This window comes from Phoca vitulina, unplaced genomic scaffold (genome assembly GCF_004348235.1).
Source record: "Phoca vitulina isolate PV1807 unplaced genomic scaffold, GSC_HSeal_1.0 scaffold9, whole genome shotgun sequence".
Lineage (NCBI taxonomy): Eukaryota > Metazoa > Chordata > Mammalia > Carnivora > Phocidae > Phoca > Phoca vitulina.
This window is the reverse complement of record NW_022589712.1, coordinates 48,432,927-48,445,888: the sequence shown is the minus strand read 5'-3', so window position 1 is coordinate 48,445,888 and position 12,962 is coordinate 48,432,927. Positions and strand designations below refer to the sequence as shown.

Sequence of the window (12,962 nt, the reverse complement as noted above, 5' to 3'; positions counted from 1 at the left end):
CCCTGTCCCTTATTGAGGAATTTTAAAATGGTTTCTTCTTTTTTTCTTCATTCTATAAACAACAATGTGATAAATGTATATCTTAGCACATTTGTTTAGGTATCTTCCTTAGCATAAATTTCTATGGGAAATATTACAGTTTTCAGGATGTGGTCATTCTGATTTGGGGAATGTTTTGTCATATCATCCTCCAATTTACAGGCCCTCCAACGCATATGGGTAGCTATTTCTTCATATTTTCATAAGATCTGAGCACTTTTCACTACTTTCAGGCTTTCCAGACAAATAACTGGCATTGATAATCCCTAATTTTGCTTGAACTTACTTGATTACTAGCACTTTCAAACATGTTTTTTGTTTCTATTGGATATTTGTGTCTCTTTTTCTGTGTGAATTTCCCATTTCTATTCTTAGCCCATTTTTTCCCATTGTTTTTTGTTTGTTTGTTAGGTTCTTTGTCATTTTATGCTATCTCCATTACAAATCCATTTCCTATTTCATGACTACTACTTTATAACATGTATTTCCTTTTACTGGCCTTTTACTTAAAAATATTTTATGGGGCGCCTGGGTGGCTCAGTCGGTTGGGCGTCTGCCTTCGGCTCAGGTCGTGATCCCAGGGTCCTGGGATTGAGTCCTGCATCAGGCTCCCTGCTCGGCAGGGAGCCTGCTTCTCCCTCTGCCTCTGCCCCTCCCCTTGCTTGTGCGCTCTCTCTCTGTATCAAATTAAAAAAAAAATAACATCTTTAAAAAAAATTTTTTTTGGGGGGGCACCTGGGTAGCTCAGTTGGTTGAACATCTGACTCTTGGTTTCAGCTCAGATTGTGATCTCATGGGTGGTGAAATCCAGCCCCCGTGCTGGACTCTGTGCTTAGTGGGGAGTATCCTTGAGATTCTTTCTTTCCCTCTCCATCTGCTTCTCCCCCCCCCCCCCCCCCCCCCCCTCTCTCTCTCTCAAATAAATAAATAAGTCTTTAAAAATATTTTTATGGCAGGGCACAGGTTATGGAGTCAGAATGCTAATATTCCTATTCTAGCTTGTCTACTTAGAAGTAATATGACTATAGATAATGAGTAACTCTATGCTTCAGTTTCCTTAGATGTAAAGTGTGAGTAATGCTAGCAACTACCTCATAGAAACTGTGTGAATGTCAAATGTTATAATAATTGTAAAACACTTAGAATATTACTTATAAGTCTTAAGGAGGCTTAGCTTATTGTTATGTAATAAAAACTTATAATATTTTTGACATTCTGGTTTTCACAGCCAGCCTTATCCTAAGATTTTGTGATCTAAATGTGCTTGGTCACTCTAATATATTTATTTACACCTTATGTCAGTACTTCGAGGATTAGTATTTATATAGTTACATGTTCAATCTATTTGAATTCATTTTGGTGAATGACTTTTTTTTGGTGAATAACTTTTTTTCCCAAATGGCTCATTTTGTGTGTGATCCATTTAATTAAGCAATTACCAGATGACTTAATAATTTGTTGCACAGTACACTTTATCTTAGTAATTTGAAATGACTGCCCTTTATATTAGATTGAATTCCCAAATATAGTTGAGCCTAACTCTGGACTCTCTCTTTTGTCCTAATTATGTCTGTCTACTTCTGAATTGAGATCATATTCCTAATATTTAATTATTGAAACAATTTTAATACATTTATGTCCATGTGATCTTGTTTTCTCATTTGTAAAATTGTGAAAATAATTGTACCTATCTCAGAGTTGTTTGAAAATTAATATATGTTATGTGTAACAGTTGTTAGATACTTGTAAATTTTTTAGTACATATTAGCAGTTGTTATAATCATTATTCTGGAAGAATAGTTTTATGTCTAGACTGATGGGTTATTACAATAAGAGTCTCCAGTGAGTCATACCTCCCGGTATTCATGCCCCTTTGCAATGTGAATTTCTCAGCCCTCATCAAGAGGTGGAATCTATCTTCCCACCTCTTGGATCTGGGTGGGCCTGTGTCTTGATTTTACCAGTAGAATGGTAGAAGTGTCTTTGTGTGATTTGTATGCCTGGGCCCAAGAGGCTTTAAGATACCTGCTTTTACCCTATAGAAATTTTTGGATATCTTGCTGAATAGGAAAATTACGGTGGCTGTCCTGGATAACCACTAGACACATGAGTAAAGCCATTTTGGACCACCCATTCCCAGAAGAGATCTCAGTGCCAGCAGCCGCATGAGTGACTCTAGGAGAAATGAGCAGAAAAAAGATCCAATGGAGGGCAGCCCAAATTACAGAATCATGAACAAGTAAATGTTGTCTTAAGCCTCAGTTTTAATTCCTTTGAAATGCCACAGTAGAAAACTGATACACGGACTTTAATTTCCTATTTTATTTTAAATTATTATTATTTTTTTACACAAAGTAGTTTTAATTAGATTTGAAGATATTAATTGCATTCTGTGTGTGGTGAAAAAAATGAAACATACATGTATTTAGCACAAACTTGTGAAATACACTGAGCATAACTGGGTAGGAAGCAGTCTCTGCCCCTCTCCCTCCTCTGAGAACTGTCAGGAGATTCCACTGGGATGAAGTATTTCCTGCAACAGTGGGGCACCAAGCGTAACATTCACTAATTCTCTCCTTTCAGTGTTGGTGGCAACTCGCCATTGTCTTTCAGTTCCTTAGCAATATCCAGACCTCCAACAAGCTCCCCTGTTAGAGACAGCTGAGAGTACGTGGGCCAATTGGAGTAAGCTTTTAACCCCTGCTGAACTCCTTCAGCCTCCAATACATCAAATGTCTCATATTCAACACCAGTACTATTTCCTATTTCCAGAATTTGTCTGCTGAATCCACATTTTGCTTCCTGTTAGTTTCCTTCCATAGGAGCATGACAGAAGCTTTATTTGTCAGTATTTTGATCCCTTTAATTTGGGAGCTTTGGGGCAAATTGTATCTAGTTTGTCCGATACTTCCAGCTCCTTAATTCAATCAAGTCCTCCTATGAGCTCTCCAGAAACATAGAGCTGGGGAGAGGTGGGCCCATTGGAATAGGTTTTGAGGCTCTGAAACTTCGTCACCTGAGAAGATATCAAAACTGCTTAACTGAATATTACGTTTGTTAAAAATTTCCACCATCTGCTTGCTGAAACCGCAGTGGGGTTCTTGAGGAGTTCCTTTCATCAACAACATGCAAGGGGCGGCAGGAGTTCATTTCTTCAGGTGAAGGTTGGGATCTTCTTTAGGATGCTTGTTACCACTGGATGGGAAGAAGCTGCTAGATCCATGTCGCCGAACTTTTTTGGTCAACTTGGGCATGTGCACCATCTAATAGGTCATTTTTCTGAGAAATCTTGAAAAACAGGAGGATGGGGAAGAGAACTAAATTCATATTTTTCAGATACTTAAGTGTGGTGTCTAAATGTGGTATCTGTCTTGATAAGATGGGGACCCCAAATGTGCGGTGATGATAGAGTGGGGGCTGGTGGTCTGAGCGTGAAAGGATTCACCCGAGGCGGAAAAAACGGAGAGAGAAATTTGTTGACTATACTGCAAGGGAGCCGCGGGCAGGACCGCAGAGGAGAGGCCGTGTGCCATGAGGCTGTGGGTGGGGGCTGTAGTTAAAGTGGGAAGGTGAGGAGGTATGGGTCATAGGAATTCTCCCTTTTTTTGGTGACCGTGCCTGGTTGGAAGTAGCCCATTGGTCAGCTAGGGCCTATGGATATCTTGAGGCGGGTCCCCTGATGGGCCCGTGTTCAGCCAGGGGGTCGCTGTGGGCCCTTTCTCTCTTCCATCACTCAGGCCTGTTTCCTGAAAGCAGCCTCTACATTAAGGACCAGTTTCAGCTTCCAACTTCACAAACGAAACTTGAGGGCGTTCTTCGGCTAACTCTGCTATCGTGTCATTCATCTGATCGCACCGTGGAGCCCGTGGTGCCCAAACATGGACCTCGAGGAGGGACTTGGCTCTGAGGAGCAGCAGTTCCTCAGACAGCAGGACTCCGCCAACCTCCTTCTGGGCCGCTCCCGCCTCGGCCACACCCACGACCCTGCCCGGGCTAGACAGGGGCACTCGAGTCTAAAGTTAAATGATTCCTTCCATATCTCAATAACTAGAATTTTGCATTCTTTAAGGATATTCTACTCTTTATTCTCTATTTGGGTTTGAATCTATACTTTAATCATCATTCTGGTGACACATATGTCTATGAAAATATAGAAAAGGATGAAAACTCACAATAATATCTAAAATAAAAATTGACAAATTATTATCAGTGAACATTTTTTCCTCTACTAATTAAATAGAGGACAGTGCTATTTAGTGTATTTAGAACAAACAATGGCTCACCTGTGCTTCATCCCAGACATTCTGGTCCTCTGAAAATAAAAGATGGTTTTATCCTTCTCCAAGGCCTACTGTCAGCCCTTAGACCCACTCAGCTCTACCATCTAGAAACCTGGTATCAGTACCAAATAAGTCACGTTATTCTGCACAAAAGTTTGTCAGTGTTTATTCATAATATAAATATAGGTTGATTACACAAGACAAAAGCAAACCTCTGTCACTTTAAGACATATACCAGAATAAAATATGATAACCAGCACTTCCAAATCAATAGCTATCATTTTCATGTAGCCAAATCTATTTAACTATGTTTCTCCTTTATGCACCAAAGATGTTCTGAAGTCTAAGGTGTTGTTGTCTATTCACATACAGTATTTTTCTGATACGATGCCCTTTACTTAGTGTGTGACATATTTTATTTCAGAATTTAGGAAAAAGAATAACTAACATCCTTTAGGAAATCAGGAAGAAAATTAAGACCAACACAGAAATGAGTCGATTGAAATTTTCCTTAAAGTAGTTCCTAAAATAAAGACAATCAGAAAGACTGATCTCTGGCATGTATAAAAAGAAAACTAGAAAACAAGCAAAATTATCCAAAGAAGACATCCAGATGGCCAACAGACACATGTAAAGAAGCTCAAAATCACTAATCATCAAGGAAATGCAAATCAAAACCACAATGAGATATTACCTCAAACCTGTCAGAATGGCTAAAATCAAAGACACAAGAAACAACAAGTGTTGGCGAGGATGTAGAGAAAAAGGAACTCTTGTGTGCTGTATGTGGGAATGCAAACTGGTGCAGCCACTGTGGAAGACAGTATGGAGGTTCCTCAACAAGTTAAAAATAGAATTACCATATGATCCAATAATTCCACTACTGGATATTTACCAAAAGAATATGAAACATTAATTCAAAAAGATATATGCACCTCTATGTTTACTGCAGCATTATTTACAACAGCCAAATTATGGAAGCAGCCCAAGTGTCCATTGATAGATAGATGGATAAAGAAGAGGTGGTATGTATATACAATGGAATATCACTCAGCCATAAAACAGAATGAAATCTTGTCACTTGCAATGACATGGATGGAGCTAGAGAGCATTATGCCAAGTGAAATAAGTCAGAGAGAGACAAAGATCTTAAGATTTCACTCATATGTGGAATTTAAGAAACAAAACAAGCAAACAAAGGAAAAAAGGGACAAAAAACTAAACTCTTAACTATAGAGAACAAACTGATGATTACCGGGGGGAGGTGGCTGGGGAGATGGGTGAACTAGGTGATGGGGATTAAGAGCACACTTACCATGATGAGCACTGAGTAATATACAGAATTGTTGAATCACTATATTGTGCACCTGAAACTAACATAACACTATATGTTAACATATTGGAATCAAAATTTATAAAAAATAAGTTTAATTACAATAAAAGAAAAACAAGCAAAATTAGTAATGATAAAGTTGTTTGTCAATAGCTACAGCAAAGATAGTCCAATAATTCAACCACAGGGCATGACATTTTAAGCTTTTGTTTTCGATAAAAAGGAAAGTAAATTAGCTGGATTTTAATCCTCCAAGTCAAAAATATCATATTTCTGGGGCACCTGGGTGGCTCAGTCGTTAAGCGTCTGCCTTCGGCTCAGGTCATGATCCCAGGGTCCTGGGATGGAGCCCCGCATCGGGCTCCCTGCTCAGCAGGGATCCTGCTTCTCCGTCTCGCTCTGCCTCTCCCATACGCTTGTTCTCTCTCTCAATAAAAAAAAAAAAAAATCTTAAAAAAAAAAAAAAATATCATATTTCTCTCATTTTCAGTAGTAGAATTATCTTGTATAGAGAACTATTATTTAAAATAATAGTGAACTCGGGGCGCCTGGGTGGCTCAGATGGTTAGGCGTCTGCCTTCGGCTCAGGTCATGATCCCAGGGTCCTGGGATCGAGTCCTGCATTGGGCTCCCTGCTAGGCGGGGAGCCTGCTTCTCCCTCTGCCTCTGCCTCTCTCTCTCTGACTCTCATGAATAAATAAATAAAACATTATAAAAAAATAAAAAAATAAAATAATAGTGAACTCAGTTCTGTTCTTTATGATAATTTTCACATTTCTTTTTATTTTTCTAGAAGTCAATCGTGATAAAGTTCTTTTTGTGATTTATGTGAGGAAGTACTGTCCCATATTCTTCTAAGTTGAAATGAAATGGTGAGTTTTTCCCCTTCGTATCAATAAGAGAAATCTTTAGGGGCCCACAATGTAGTTTGATAATTTAATTTCATTTTCTGCCAGATATGCCTTTCCTAGCAGTGAACGAATGGCACACCATTCTCCTTCCTCTGCTATTTGTTTAACAACATGGTAAGAGAGATGACCAGTAAGATAGAAGCCAAGGTAATTGCTGCAGTCTATCCAACTTATGGGTCTTGTTTCCCTGCCCTTCCAACAGCGCTCGTGATTCATACATTCTAACATATACGTGTGCATCATACACATGGCGCGGCACTTGTTTCTCAAGCCTGTGTGTGTGTGCATTTCTGTCTGTGTAGGAAAGCATTTTTAGTACATGAGTGTGTATCTAGGGCAGCATAGAAAAACTCAGGGGAATTTTTATAACTTGAATTTGTATATCATTTTAGTTTGCAAAGTATAATAACAGCAGTCATCTCATTTTACATTTTCCTACCTCACATGTGTTTGAGGCAGAAAAGCAGGAAGTAGTTGCCTCTCTCTATGGAGAAATGACTGTGAACAACGGAGGCTAAGTAACATGTCCAAGGTTACAGAGTAAAGGAGGAGCGGAGGTGGGACACCTGAATCCCTGACAAGTGCCCTTTACCCAATGCCATGCTGGCCCTACCAATAGAAAATATATTTTCATGATGCTGAAAGGATGCTCCTCTCTTTACTTTTTTTTTTTTTTTGAGGTATATTTCTTCAAGAAACATGTTCAGCATAACCTGGCTAGCATTATAAAGGAATATATAAGGATTAAATTTGATTAGTATATAGCATATATACTAATATTATTATAGTCCATATACTAACGTATATTATTATTCTGAGTACTGATACACGTTAAAAATAAGGTTCTAAAATGCCATTGGCTTATGCAGTTTTGAGAAAGAATTCGGTAATAGCATGCTGCCCCCTTCCCTGTAACACACACACACACACACACACACACACACACACACACGCTATACAGTGCATCAGTAATTAATAATAAATAATAAATAAATAAGTAATCAACCCACCAGATACTTATCTAATTTGGTGTAAAGCAAAAATAGCAGAATTTGTCTTGCCCCTACTCATGATTCATTTTTTTTTTTCACAGAAAAGCATTTGGATTTAATTTAAGAATTTAAATACTTTTTTGAAAATGTTGGTAAACACAGTCTGTACTTGGAGCTGGATGACAGACATGCTTTTAACATAAGATGTTCATCCTACAATGTGATTTTTTTCCAGAGAACATTCAATATCAGGCCTCTTTGCTGTAGGTGGTTTCCGCGGGAGGCCCTACAGATTGGTTTCTTTACAAACAGGTTGCTACTACTTCCTGTGAAGTTCATAAAGCACCTTTCCCTTTGCTCAGTCATCCAGAATGAAGTCAAAGGGCTCAAAGTTTCTCCAGAAGCTGTGAGCCAGGGTCGTCTCTTCCTTGCTCATCTGGCACTGCCTCTAGTCAGACCGGTCGGGCATATGAAGGATGACTTCACGGGCCAGGACCTCGCTTTTTAACTGCAAGGGAAATTTTTTTTTTTTTTTTAATTTTGTAGGAAAGCTTCTTTCCTCTGTCAATTTCAACATAAAAATACATTCCTCCTGGCTGTGCAATGGGCTTGATGTCAGAGAGCTCTGGATTTCCAACAGCTAGCTCCATCTGTTCTTCCTGTGCCTGGGTAACGTAGGCATCTTTAATGTCATTAGCAGAGCAGTGGCTGAGTGGCACAAAAATGGTAGCTCTTATAATTTCTCTAAAATAGAACACTCCACCTCCTTGACTCTTGCAGAGCTGTCTCAGTGTAGTCTTATACTTCTTCACCTCTTCCACCATCTTGCTGAAAGCTCGATCACTGACTGGTCATGTCCGATGGGCAGGATGTGGACATGGTCGTCAGATAAGCCTCCTTTGACCAGGGAAAGGTAGCGATGTGTGTCAACGTCGACCACCAAATGCTTGTCCACTTTTGGACTGGCAAGGCAAACCTGGCAAGGTTCTGGAGGCTAAGGAAGTTTGGAAGCTGCCTTGGGTCAAGAGATGATTCCTCCTGTAGAGGAATGCCTTCCTTCTCTGCTTCAGTCTACCTATCCCCTTAGCCATCTTATAGGATAACAGAGTACAGATGATTAAAGAGATAAAAATGTACATATAGCCTTTAGAAGATCATTGGTCACATAAGCAGGGATGATTTCATCTTCTGTGTGTGGGTTGGATATAAAACACCTATTTAATTTTAACCATCATTATTGTGAGCCAGCTTTGTGGAAGTGGGAGAGAGCCATCTGCTCAGAAAGGTGATTATGAATAACACATAATGAAGCCTCATCAGACCAGCACTGACTGGGGCAGAATTACATGGTGACCAAGACAGAGTGTAGAGATCAGCAAACAGGGCTTTGAATAGGAATTCTCCCACTTACTACCACTGTGACCTCAGACAATTAGTCCTCCCTTCATCTGCAAAATGACAACAATAGTATCTACTTCATAGAGCTTTTGTGAGGATTAAATAAGAAAGTGCATGGATAGCCCTATGCATGGCACATCATCTACATCAATAAGTGTTATAAGAAATTTGCCAAGAATTTCATAAAGTAAGATTTCCTACTGATTCAAGAGCTCATAGATATTGTTAAAACATTTATGAGACTTTTGTTCTTTGCCATAAAACTTGATATAAACACTAATCATGTAAATAATTTGGTCTGTTATAATGTTACTGATAGTCACTATAAAACTTTCCAACCCTGCATTTCTTACTTTTTTCTTGTCCTTACTTGTAAATTTTCTGCCAAATTTCCCCAAATCATAACTACTTCACTCTTGAGAAAAGATTAATTTGTTTCTCTTCTGTTCAGTGTCTCAGGGTCTTGATTCTCACAAACGTGATTTTCCACACCCCCTTTGCCAATTGTTTTCTGGATAGATACCGCTAATGGGAGACAAAATTAAAAAAAAAAATGGAGGACAACGGGAGAGAAGCCAGGTTACTTCCTTGTCTTCTTTCCTGGCTTTGAGCTGCATTTTTGGTATAGATTGAGTCTCCATAATTCCATCTCTTTCTAGCAGACCTTCTCTCTGTGGCCACAATTTCTGTTGAGCTAATCCTTGCCGTGATCCCAGTTCCCAAATGGGCCTTGCTTCCATGAGTGGTTGTTCCTCTGTGATTCCAGCTTCTGTCTGCATGTTCTGTAGTCTCAAGCTTTTGCAGCATCATTGTCTCCTTTGTCTCTCCAACTCTAGACTAAATTTTGACTGACACTAATCTCTGGGTGTTGATGTGAAACACTGGGTGTCCTCTCCATTCTCTGATTGTCTTGTAGATCTTCCTCTTCCTTTGTAACGCTAGTGGTCCATATTAATGTCCTCTATTAAACTACTTGGTCTGGGTTCTCCTCCTGTTTAGACCTGACAGATTCAATCATGGTAATTCTACAACTGTTCCTAAGCAACTGACCTAGTGTAGACATTTAATTTTTAGATTTTTTTTTTTTTGTGTGTAGAATTTGATTGAATTCCGGAGTACATTTTACAAAGGTAAGCACAGAACTATGAGTCATTTCTTTTTTTTTTGGGAAAATTAAAAAAAATGCCTGCTCCAGACTTTGACAACTAATTTTATTAGCAAATAGCTAAATAGTAGAAATTCTGTGCCCAAGATCTATAGGTAAAAAAATACAATGAATTCCAAAACATGGGCACATCCCCAGAAAAAGAAGAAAAGACTATTTTCATCATTTCTTCCCGTTAGTATTATAGCTCTTGATATTTTGGAATTTGAAGTAGAAATAATTTAATTAGTTTCAAGTTTATCCTAAATAAAAAAGTTTGCAATTCTAAACTAAACCTCAAAATTTATGTATTAAGAGTTTTTTTTCCCGGGGCGCCTGGGTGGCTCAGTCGGTTAAGCAGCTGCCTTCGGCTCAGGTCATGATCCTGGGGTCCTGGGATCGAGCCCCACGTCCAGCTCCCCGCTCAGCAGAGAGCCTGCTTCTCCCTCTCCCTCTGCCTGCCACTCTGCCTACTTGTGCTCTCTCTCTATCTCTCTGTGAAATAAATAAATAAAATCTTTAAAAAAAAAAAAAGTTTTTTTCCCTATGCCCTTAATGCATATAGTTCCCACAAATTAAATAAACAAAGGACAAAATACTAATCAAATACTAGGAAATAATTATAACTAATATCAGAAAATAACTTTTCTACTTAATTACAGAGAATATCATAAAGTCAGCCTGATATTTCCGACTTGTTGCTTAAGTCAATACAAAAGAATTGAACTTACAACTTCCTTCAACTTTGTAGATCATTTGAATTCAAGGGAAAAATTTCTGCCCCGAATAAAAAAGGTGGATTGAATTATGAAGTTTAAGAAAATCATATTAACCTAACATCTCAAGTAAAACACAGCCAGGTTCTCTTAGGCAACCCGAGGGCTATATATATATATATAAGCTTTTATCTTTGGGCAGATGGGTTGCATTCAAAAGGAAAGAGAACATAGAACAGTCAGTGTGTCCTGAGACATATGCTTTTTTTAAAATTGTCTAAGTTGGTTCTTTTCTGTTTCCCAAGATCATGGGGAAAATACCAATAAGTCAGGGTTATGGAACTTATCTAAAGTTGTGGAATATCTGCTCTGATGGGTTTATGTGACCACAGTGTTAATATAAATAAATACATTTATTAAATTGGCCATTTTAGACAAGTGTACACTGAGGTAGGTAAGAATTACCTGAGTTGGTGCAGCTGGTGCTGAGCAAATGTTATTGACCTTGAAAAACATCACAGTTCGCCAAAAATAATAAAACTCTAATGTAAAAAAATGGTTATTCATAAAGGAAACCAACATTAATGAGAGTATTCCTTAAAACTGTCTCTCAAAGTAATAACCCATAAAAATAAGTCAATTAGGAAAAATGTAGTGTTTTAATGGTGCATAAAGAGTTTGTAAAAGAAGAAACTAGGTCCAGGACTTAAGACAGCTGTGGATTCCATCATTATAAAAATGTAATATAGTAATGGAAAAATATGTTTAAAGGTTGATGCAATTGTAAAAGAAGCTAGGAAACATCATATGACAAGGGGTAAATTAATATAGTATTTATTTATTTATTTTTAAATTAATAGGCTATTTTTTAGCAGTTTTAGTTTACAGAGAATTAAGCAGAAAATATGGAGAATTCCCATATACCCATTCTCTCCCCTGCGTGTAGTTTTCCTTATTATTAAATCTTGCATTATTGTGAACATTTGTTACAATTGATGAGCCTATATTGATACATTATTATTAACTGAAGTTCATAGTTTATATTAGAGTTCACTCTTTGTGTTTGTTATGTATTCTGTGGGTTTTGACAAATGTTTAAATTATTATATGTGTCCACACTACAGTATCATACGAATTTCACTGCTCTAAAAACCCCCTGTGCTCTACCTATTCATCCCTCTTTCTGCCTCTCCCAACCTCTGGCAACCACTGATTTTTTACCTTCTTTATAGTTTCGTGTTTTCCAGAATGTCCTATAATGGGAATTATATGATATGTGGCCTTCTCAGATTGAATTCTTTCACTTACCAATATACGTTTAACTTTTCTCCATGTCTTCTCATGGCTTGATTGCTCCTTTGTTTTTATTGCTGAGAAATATGCCATTGTATGGATATACCACAGTTTATCCATTCCCCTATTGAATGACATCTTACTTGCTTCCAGGTTTTAGCAATTACAATAAAACTGTTATAAACATTCATGTGCAGATATCTGTGTGGACATAAGTTATAACTCATTTGGGTGTTTCTGGGATTTTTAATATTTACGAAAGTTTTATGAAAACTTTATGCTATAAATTAAAACATTTCAACTAAGTTGACAAATTTCAAGAAAAAATATATGAGCAAATTTACTTAAAGAAGAATTGGAAGGTCTGAATTGTCCTATAATTACTAGAAAACTGAATCAGTAGTAAAAAATATTTCCACTAAGAAAATTCCAAGCGCAGAGTCTCTATCAACAAGTTCAAACCAGTGTTCAAGTAACAAATTTTTGCAAACTTAACCATACTTTTTCAGGGCACTAAAAACTTATTTATGAGGCTAGTGCAATTATTTTTTAAAGATTTTATTTATTTATTTGACAGAGAGAGACACAGCGAGAGAGGGAACACAAGCAGGGGGGAGTGGGAGAAGGAGAAGCAGGCTTCCTGCAGACCAGGGAGCCCGATGTAGGGCTCAATCCCAGGACCCCGGGATCACGACCTGAGCCGAAGGCAGACGCTTAATGACTGAGCCACCCAGGAGCCCCGAGGCTAGTGTAATTTTAATGCCAAAATGCAACAAAGATAGTAAAGAAAGAAAAATATGAGCAAAATTTATTTATGAAACATAGAAGCAAAAATCATAAGTTAATATACTAGCAA

At 37.9% G+C, this 12,962-nt stretch overlaps 2 pseudogenes; both read right to left on the bottom strand.

Annotated features, from left to right (window-relative positions):
* Positions 1–2,604: 2,604 nt before the first annotated feature.
* LOC116634718 lies at positions 2,605–7,745 on the bottom strand (annotated as a pseudogene).
* A 168-nt stretch (positions 7,746–7,913) lies between these two features.
* Positions 7,914–9,732, bottom strand: LOC116634717 (annotated as a pseudogene).
* Between the last annotated feature and the right edge of the window lie 3,230 nt (positions 9,733–12,962).